Below are 9,142 nucleotides of genomic sequence, written 5' to 3'. Positions count from 1 at the left end.
TCATCAACATGGCCCATACTCCGGAGGTGTTCAGAGTATGGGTTGCCACGAAGTATGTTGACCAATTGTGTGATTACTTCTTTGTCTTTCTGGCACTTCTCTTTACGGCAACTGCGATATCTGTGTTCTAAACTGGGGTCATCATCATAGAAGTAGAGCTCCAAGTGACTACGATCCAATCCATCTTGTTTGCCGAATGACCGTATGTCGTGGTACATTTGGCCATGGGCACGAAATGTATAGATAGGATGCTTTGATATGTTAGTGGTATCACTATCAAGGTGACAATATAGTGAGGTGAATGAGAAGTGGCCGTTGAAAAACCTGATATTGCCACGGAAATGCCTGGCATCAGAGTCTGCACTTGTCCATAGCCTCATGAGCTCGGGTGGCGTTTCTGGGTTGGCCAGTTTGATCTTCCCCTTATGGCAACAAAAACCCTTGGACTCACACTCAAACTTCTTTGCACAGCAGTGTTTGCAGTCCTCCACCGACTTCAGCTTGTGTGTTTCTGTTGGGAGTTTGCTATAAACCATATCATACGGATCTGGAATGTTTGAAATAGAAGCAGAGTCGTCATCATCGTCAACCTCCTCCATTTCAACATCCTCATAGTTGTCCTCATCTGAAATGTTCAACGCACTTTCAATATGAGTACAAAAAACATGCACATGATATACACGCGACATCGTGGAACATGATTAAAATACCCATCCCGGCGAACATGTAGCCTTCCTCGTCTTCCGAGTCTTCCTCCAATATGACACCCTCTTCATAACCTATCGGATAGTTATTTATGAGGCTCATGTATCCAATAGGTCGTGCACGAATATAATAAAAAAAGTTTACCATCATCATCAACTTGCGGGTGTGTTGCATGTTCTTGGATAGTATCAGGAATTAGAGATGTATTTTCTATGAATACAACATAAACGTATAATCAATATGATTATCAACGACTTATCTTAGAATGTTAGAACAATTAAGAGAAAACATTACCATTAGTGACAAGGACAGATTGTGAAGGAAGTTCAAAATCATTGACACCTTCCACAGTCATCGCTGGATTTTGATCTAATGATTCATTCACTCCATCATTGGGTGCTAGATGTATTTCGCCTGGATCGCACATTCGCAATGTACTTTCTATTCATACAACATAAAAATTTCAGTGACTAAATCTAGAGAATCGGAATACGAAGTTAAAAAGATTACCATTGTTAATGATGACCGATTGTGGTGGATGTTCAAACACATTTATGCTGTCTGGGGCAATCGACGAGTTTTCATCCATCGACGTGGGTCTATTCTTCCTACCATTTGCATGGAAAGCTTGGTTTTGATGATCCATCAAAGCTTGCCTTTCTCTGGGTGTCACATGTTTTCTCCGTGGTTCCATACTAACACCCATATCTGGCATCTCCGCACACGATATATCCTCAGAAGTGGGTTGGATATAAATAGGGGAACCAATGAGCTCGGGAATAGACCAATCACGTCTGACTACGGAGCCGTCGGGACCAAATAAACTTGCATTTTCGCGAACTATCTTCGGGGTGTAAAATGGGTTCTCCATGGCCAAGGAATCTTGGCTGAGAGTGTTGCGCCTTGACGTGCGGTGAGCGCTCTTTGCATGCTTTTGCTCATGAGTCATACCGGCATACCACTCCCTATCATTAGCATGTTTAATTTCCATCTTCTCTGTTGAAATCACATGATAAGTGCACAAACAACATAAGAGTACTGATTGTGTGATCTCGGCTAATGAATAATTCCGATTGGTGCCGAGTAATTATTACATGTCGATGATTTTGTCTGCTGATAGGCTTCACGGTTACTTTCTAGTAGTGCATCCTTCTTATTGTTATCCATGTGAGCATATCGTTCCCTATCATTAGCATGTGTACTGTTGATTTTCTCTGTTGAATCACACGAAATTGGCAACATTGTCAGAGTGCTTGTTTGTTACATGTAACGAATGAACATTTTTGACTGGTTTGATGCAAATTTTACCTATCGATGATTTCATTTTTTCATAGGCTTCAGGTTGTCTTTTTAATAGCGCTTCTATGACGCCCCCGATTTGACCGTATACTAATCATACACGCAAACGTGTACGATCAAGACCGGGGACTCACGGGAAGATATCACAACACAACTCTACAAATAAAACAAGTCATACAAGCATCATATTACAAGCCAGGGGCCTCGAGGGCTCGAATACAAGAGCTCGATCATAGACGAGTCAGCGGAAGCAACAATATCTGAGTACAGACATAAGTTAAACAAGTTTGCCTTAAGAAGGCTAGCACAAACTGGATACAGATTGAAAGAGGCGCATGCCTCCTTGGGATCCTTCTAAACTACTCCTGGTCGTCGTCAGCGGGCTGCACGCAGTAGTAGGCACCTCCCGAGTAGTAGTAGTCGTCATCGACAGTGGCGTCTGGCTCCTGGGCTCCATCGTCTAGTCGCAGCAGTCGGGTATAGGAAGGGGGAAAAGGGGAAGCAAAGCAACCGTGAGTACTCATCCAAAATACTCGCAAGCAAGGAGCTACACTACATATGTATGCATTGGTATCAAATGGAAAAGGCTATCATATGTGGACTGAACTACAGAATGTCGAAATAAGAGGGGGATAGCTAGTCCTATCGAAGACTACGCTTCTGGTAACCTCCATCTTGCAGCAAGTAGAAGAGAGCAGAAGGTAAGTCCATCAAGTAGCATCGTGTAGCATAATCCTAACCGATGATTCTCCCCTCGTCGCCCTGTGAGAGAGCGATCACCGGTTATATCTGGCACTTGGAAGGGTGTGTTTTATTAAGTATCCGGTTCTAGTTGTCATAAGGTCAAGGTACAACTCCGGGTCATCCTTTTACCGAGGGACACGGCTATTCGCCTGCGGGAGTGCACCACATTTCCCAACACGCTCGATCCCCTTTGTCCGGACACACTTTTCTGGGTCATGCCCGGCCTCGGAAGATCAACACATCGTAGCCCTACCTAGGCACAACAGAGAGGTCAGCACGCCGGTCTAAATCCTATGACGCAGGGGTCTGGGCCCATCGCCCATTGCACACCTGCACGTTGCGTACGCGGCCGGTGAGCAGACCTAGCCTCCCTTATACAAGAGTAGGCGTTGCAGTCCAACCCGGCGCGCGCTGCTCAGTCACTGACGTCACGAAGGCTTCGGCTGATACCACGACGTCGAGTGCCCATAACTCTCCCCGCGTAGATGCTTAGTGCGTATAGGCCAGTAGCCAGACTCAGATCAAATACCAAGACCTCGTTAAGCGTGTTATTTTGAAATAACCATGGACGCCGACCAGGGCCAGGTCCACCTCTCTCCTAGGTGGTCTCAACCTGCCCTGTCGCTCCGCCGCAAAGTAACAGTCGGGGGCCGTCGGGAACCCAGGCCCACCTCTACCGGGATGGAGCCACCTGCCCCTTCGGCCCCCATCTCCGAACAGTATCATAAGTAATGTAACAGTATAAAGTATATAGCATATGCCCGTGATCACCTCCCGAAGTGATCACGGCCCAGTAGTATAGCATGGCAGACGGACAAGAGTGTAGGGCCACTGATGATAATCTAGCATCCTATAGTAAGCATTTAGGATTGCAGGTAAGGTATCAACAGTTGTAGCAACAATGACAAGCTATGCATCAGAATAGGATTAACGGAAAGCGATAACATGCTACTCTACTCTAATGCAAGCAGTATAGAGGAGAGTAGGCGATATCTGGTGATCAAAGGGGGGAGGGGGCTTGCCTGGTTGCTCTAGCAATAAGGACGTGTCGTCAACATCGTAGTCGAACTGGGGGGTTGCCGATAGTCTCGGGGTCTACCGGAAAGAAGTAACGGAGGGGGAACACAATAAATAACCGAGCAATCAAAGTAACACAAAACGTAATGTGGCAATGCACGGTGCTAGAGGTGGCCTAACACAGTATTAGGTGATACCGGTGAAGGGGGAAACATCCGAGAAAGTATTTCCCGGTGTTTCACGTTTTTGGACAGATGAACCGGAGGGGGAAAGTTGCGTGTTTGCTATGCTAGGGATGCGTGGCGGATGAACGCAGAGTGTATCCGGAATCGTCTCGTCGTTCGTAGCAACTTTCATGTACAAAGTTTTTTTCATTCGAGTTACGGTTAATTTTCTATGATTTTCTAAAATTTTAAGTATTTTCTGAAATTTCTGAATTTATTATATTTAGTTTAATCCGAATTGACCAAGTCAATCTGACTAGTCAAAAGGGCATGTGTGGCCCACATGTCATAGACTATTTATCTAAACAATTAAATAAATCTAATTTATTTAATGAGGGCCTACATGTCATCTACTACTAGACTAACTTAGCACTAATTAAGACCTGCTAGTAGTATTAATCTAAGTAAGGGCCGGCCATTACTGGGCATACCCCAGCCGGCCACACGCATGGCGCACACGCACCACGCTGCACAAGGCACACACAACACACGGACACACACACACATCACACACACTCACTCACACACAACTCATAGCTAGGAGTTAATTCTGTTATCTGAACATAGCATTTTGCGATTTTTATATGATTTAATCCAGGCATCGAAGGGATTTGGTCCAATGGGATAAAATGGGGTTCGTCATGCAAACTTTCTACTCATATTTTTGTTAGCCTTGTTAACCGTTGTTTAACTGCAGTTTAGGGGCTGACCAGGGGTTTACACAATGTAAAAACTGGAAAGCTAGCTAGTAGCTACAGTAACTACAAGTAGTAATACAGCAAAGCAGCAGCGGCACTAGCAGCAGGCAACGCAACAGAGCAGGGGAGCGCGCTGAACGCCGGCTGAAGGCGGGCGCGACGGCCGCACGCGCGGGCGACGGCGGCGGGTGAGCACGGTCGTCCGCACGCGGGCGCGGTGCAGGGCTTGGCCGGGGCCTGGCAGGCGCGTCGCGCAGCTGGGGACGCGCACGGGGCGGCCAGGGAGCAAGCAGAACGAGGCAGGGAGCGGGCGGGCGCGTGCTCGGGAGCGAACTCCGGCCACGACAACAGAAGCGTGAGCAGCGGCAGGAGCTAAGTAGCAGCAGCAGCGCAGCAAGCAACACAGCATAAGGCAACAACGTCCGAGCAGGGCACGGCCCAGGCGGGTGCTGGCGCGCGGGGGCGCGCTGCCTGGAGCGGCCAGGGCACGAGGTAGGGGAGCCCGGTGTGCGGGTTCGATGCGGTGAGCGCGAGCTCGGGCGGAGGCGGTGCACAACGTCTACGCCGATGGAATCAAAGGAAAAACGGGGGGAATCGATGTGGTGCTCACCGGGGAGCACAAGGGTGGCTCGACGATGGCTTAGGAGCAGCAGAGGCGGCGGATCGACGGCGGAGGCGGTGGTGCCCGAGGAAGAAGAAGGCCTCGATCCCGTCGATGCAGGGGTTCCCGGTTTGAGCTCATGCGGTAGTCGAGGCATCGGAGGATGGCGGACCTCCTGGACGTCCCCAGGTGGCGCGGGGAGCATCAGTGGCCACAACAATGGGGCGGCCATGGCTATGGTTGTGGTCGGGCGATGGAGAAAAGGAAAGAGAGAGCGGGCGAGGGAGATGGGGGCGAGTGAGGAAAGGGGAAAATGACGCTAGGGTTTCCGGGGGGCGCCGGCGTAGTTATGTAGGCAAGGGGAGGCCATGGATGCTCGGCACGTGCCCACGGCCATGGGATGGCCTCCACGAGCCCCTGCCTGTCTCCTGTAGCGCGAGGAGAGAGACAAGTGGGGGAGGTGGGCTGGGCCTTGTATATGGAAAAGGAAAGAAAGAAAATGGACCAAAGTGCACAAGGGTTTTCTTGCCTCTTTTTTTGTCAAACATTTGTCTCAGATTTGCATTTAAATAAAATAGAAAATGATTTTCATTTGAGTTAAAACTTGGTACATAGTTATAGTACAACATTCCAAGACCACACAGAAGGTTTCTCATCATTTGAAAACGTAAAGATATTTGCTTATTTTGAAAAGGCCAAAATAATTGTTGCAGGACCATTTATTAATTTCCTAGGAATTACTTGGTGATTCAAATGAGGTTGGTTACAACATGGCAATGATCTAGTGAATTTTTACAATAATGCGAATATTTTTGTTTTTTTTGTTTTGAAGAAATAATTTATTTGACTTTATTTTAAAATTGAATTTGAATTGGTTTTGAATCCAAGTGAGATTAGCAATAGTAATAGTGATTACTTGGCATCATTAGTAGGGGATTACTGTAGCTTATCTACCAGGGTGTTACAAATCTCCTCCACTACAGGAAATCTCGTCCCGAGATTCAAGAGGGGGACTCATGGGGAAGAGATTTTGTTACGAAATTCTAACGAGTCTTCTCGGTCTTGGTTGCTCTTCTCGAAGAGGTCGATCCATTACGTAGATATCTTCATTTCTCTGCTTCAGGTCATCATGATGAAGTCGACATCCTTTCTTCAGGAACTCCATCGTACTTACGAATAGGTAAGGGGCAGCTCGGCTACGACAGAATGTTTAGGAGAGAAACAATCTGGGGTTAACCCATGAATGAGCATAAGATTATCTCTCGATTTGAACATATAAAATACATCAAGAGTAAGGTACGAAGGTACAATAAGAGGTTCCAAGCGGATATATAGTTGCTCAAAGTCTAAACCAGAGTGAGAAAGGGGTTCAGAGCAGCGAGAGTAAGTATTGCGTCTGATACCAGAATAAAGCACTAGGAAGGTGGCACGTGAATTAAATACGAAGCCAAGCGTGAGGAATAACCATTAGAAACAGGGTTGAACAAGAGAGTCAGGTTTCGGTCATGTGGAACTGTGGGTTATGGGCACCATGTGGGTTAAAAGTAGGAGCGGTGACATCTTGCATGGTCATGATGGCAAGGCATGTCAGAGGGTAGCCTGTCAGTTATGTAGGCAACAACGTCGGTACCAAGGGCGAGGGACGAAGAGAACCATTTTCCTGCTTGTTGAACGAGGCGGGCCAATAGGCAAAGTTCTCGTCCATCGGCGGCTATCAGAATGTCATCATCAATAGTAACAGGGTCTTGCTGACAGAATTGTACAACGAGGTGTTTACATAAGCAGGAGAATATTACTGCTTAGATCATATAGATCACAAGAAAGGTTAAACCAAACAATGGAAAGGAAATTATGATTATCAAATTAAACAAAACAATGGAAAGGAAAAATGTGTTAAAACACATATTTCAGGGGCATTTCCTTCCCAATGACAAACAAAGTATGATATCCGTGACAGGATATAATGTAGAAAACCCTCTAGGTAGGGGGAGAGAAGTTTTCATGACATTACCGATACAACGGTGTTTGGATAATTGAGCAAGAAACAATTAGCATTGGGATAAGTGTTCTTGTTGAAAATTGGAGTACCACAGACATGCTTCGAGATAGCATTGACATGGTCTTCAAGCAAAGGTCGGACTTTGGAAACACAAAGGATCCATCAGGAATAACTTGTAGAAAAAGTCTTACAATTTCCTCATGGAAGAATGGATAGCCTTGCGAAAAATGAAACGGTAACAATAGGTCCTCCGGCCAGGTGTGCTAGGCACGATATCACCTTACCGGGTCATATAAAGTCCAATGTTATGACTCTTGGAAAAGGTTCCAACCATCATATCTGACCGAGATTCAGATCTCATTAATGTCAGGATACCTCAGACTCAGGACGCCTGAGAAGAAAAGGTGCAACACAAATAGACGAGATGACAATGTAAGATTCTCGGAAAATGAAATATGGGAGCGAGTTCCGACACAAGAGTTCATTTTGTAAGTGCATCTAGTGCCTCCCCTAGTTGGTTTTGGAGTATTGACGACAAACCTAGTTGAGGGACTAATGTGTTTGTGAGAATTGCAGGATAACACAGGTAGAAGTCCCTCATTGATTCAGTTTTCCTACCAGAGATGACCCCTAAAAATGTATGAAGACATTGATGTCAAAGGTGGTATATGAAGATATTCACATTGAAGACTATGACAAGCGAAGACATCGCATGAAGCCTATGGAGCTCGAAGACTTAGATCTTTTGTAGTTCTTTTTCTTCTTTGTTGAGTCATAGGAACCACCGTACTGTTAAGTGGGGTCCAAGAGAACCAGTCAGAATGACTGAAGTGATGCTTAACCAAAACCTATGTCTTCGAGTGAAGACTATAAGAGCGAATCTTGTCCAGAGTCGGACAAGTCAGCTTTGCTTGTAGCCCAAGTAAAGTTGCCGTGTGAGTTTGAAATCTGGCCGTTGGAACACGTATCAGTTCCTTAGTGACCCAGGGTCATTTCGGACAAATCAGGTCGGGTTGCCTAGTGGTTATAAATAGCCTACCCCCTACAACCATAAACGGTTGGCTACTCAGAGTTAGAGTACGGCTTTTGTCGTTTGAGAGCAACCCACCTCGAAGCCTTTGAGAGAGAATTCCTTGCGAGGATAAAGCCCTAACCACCCAGAGCCAAAGAGAATTAGGCATCACTTAAGTCTTCTTGTCTGTGTGATCTGAAGACTTATTACACTTGAGGACTGTGAATCCTCCAGCCGGTTAGGCATCGTGTTCTGAGCATCCAAGAGACATTGTGGATCGCCGGTGAACGAAGCCTGTGAAGGTTTGGGAGTCTACCTTGAAGACTTACCAGAGTGATTGGGCGAGGTCTGTGTGACCTTAGCTCAAGGGGAATACGGTGAGGACTGGGTGTCCTGAGCTGCGTGTTCAGGACTGGGTGTCCGGGACTGTGTGTCCTCAGGTTTAAATACCTAGCCGCCCTAACCAGACGTACAGTTGTCACAGCAATTGGAACTGGTCCAACAAATCATTGTCTTCAATGAGTCACTGGTTTCATCCTTACCTTCCCTTTACTTACTGTTACTCCTTGTGAAGTCATTGTATGTTTGCACTATCTTTTGTCTTCATTGAGTGACTGCGTGTTCTGTTGGCTTCATAACATCTTCCTACCTGATCCTTACTACATTGCTGCCATTAGTCATTGTGCTCTCACTCCATTGAATACTTGACTATGGTTTGCCTAGTGTAGTCTACTTTCCGCTGCATGGTAATAGGTTTATTTCTGTCGTTTGTCTTCGAAACTTCCATGTTTTGAAAACTTTCATAAAAATCGCCTATTCACCCCCTCTAGTCGATATAACGCA

This window comes from Triticum aestivum, chromosome 3A, assembly GCF_018294505.1.
Source record: "Triticum aestivum cultivar Chinese Spring chromosome 3A, IWGSC CS RefSeq v2.1, whole genome shotgun sequence".
NCBI classification, from domain to species: Eukaryota; Viridiplantae; Streptophyta; class Magnoliopsida; order Poales; family Poaceae; genus Triticum; species Triticum aestivum.
Note: the sequence above shows the minus strand (reverse complement) of the source record.